We start from the raw sequence: 1,318 nt of genomic DNA, 5'->3' as shown, positions 1-1,318 counted from the left end.
TCAGAAAAAGTGAAAAAAAAATAATAATAAGGTTGTTAACTAGTGTGAAAATATTTGAGTAAATTAATTGTATATTTTTGTGAAAAAGAAAAGGTAGGGGGATGTTATATGCATGTTTTCTTCCAACATTAATTCTTGGATTCTTGTAAATGTTACTTGTTGAGTTGTGAAACTCTCCCTGAATCTTTATGCAGATTTTCCTGCTCGGATGAAAGGGAAGAGACTGGAGATACACAGTCAAGAATGAAGTTTGGAGACTAGCTTTTGTGTTCTTTTGTAGCTCAGTCGTAATGTATTTTGTTATGTGAAGAGTAATTATCATGTGAACATGTTTTGTCTAGATAAAGATAGGTGTTTGTGTGTGTGTAGATGTATATATGTAAATTCTTTTTGGTATGGGTGCAGGCTCGGGCATGAACATTTAGCGCTATTCTTAGTCAAGAAGGATGACCAGTCGCATTTTTCAGCGAGAAGCTTACAGATGCAAAGAAAAAAAAAGGTACTCGACATATCTATTGGAAGACGCACGCTTGACTCCTCCACAATAGAGAAAGTACCTCTGCAATAATCAACAAGCGAGTATTCAAAAGACTCCTAGCCAAACTGAATCACAAGTCTTCTAACTTTCGATAACCTTCGGATAGTGTCCCGGATAACACCAACTCACTAGACGAAGAGGTGATAAGGCTGTCCGCTAGGAGGATGAAATCAAGGTACCCAACCAAGTGTCATAGGTCTGACAGAAAGCACCAGTGGTCTAGTGGTAGAATAGTACCCTGCCACGGTACAGACCCGGGTTCGATTCCCGGCTGGTGCATTTTTATTTAGTACCCTGTTACGAAATTTTGATTTTATTTTCCTACTTAAGTGTCTATAGCCAAAAAGCTACTAACGGCCTCACTATTACTCCAACGAGGATGTTCGTGCTCCCCCCTTTGTCTTCATTGTGGTGAGGATACTCCAACTCTAGATCATATATTCATACAGTGTCTATTTGCACAAGACATTTGGCAAGTTCTTCAATTTTCGAATATGAATGGAAATCTAGAGAACAAAGTCTCACAAATGATCACTCGTGGCAAACAGAAGCAGCTTTAGGATCTCCAACTGCTACTCAAACATACTTTCAAATCTAGAAAGGTCTCCAGTTTTACAATCCAAAATATGAGGAAACTTTCACTCAGAAAAGGCCCAACAACATTAAATGGGTGGTGCCTATTCATTCTAAGATCAAGTTAAATGTGGATGCATGGATCACTCTTCTACAACAAATGAAGTAGTAGGATATGAAGGTATAGCGAGAGACTATCAAGCACAC

General features: G+C 38.5%; 1 non-coding gene across 1 annotated transcript; it reads left to right on the top strand.

Annotated features, from left to right (window-relative positions):
• Positions 1-746: 746 nt before the first annotated feature.
• TRNAG-GCC (transfer RNA glycine (anticodon GCC)) lies at positions 747-817 on the top strand. Its single transcript has one exon. It is a non-coding gene; the product is annotated as a tRNA-Gly (tRNA).
• The last annotated feature ends 501 nt before the right edge of the window (positions 818-1,318 follow it).

Source organism: Hakea prostrata, chromosome 8 (genome assembly GCF_041222555.1).
Source record: "Hakea prostrata isolate BN-2017 chromosome 8, UWA_Hpros_2, whole genome shotgun sequence".
NCBI lineage: Eukaryota > Viridiplantae > Streptophyta > Magnoliopsida > Proteales > Proteaceae > Hakea > Hakea prostrata.
The sequence above is the reverse complement of the archived record's forward strand: the minus strand, read 5'-3'. Positions and strand labels throughout refer to the sequence as shown.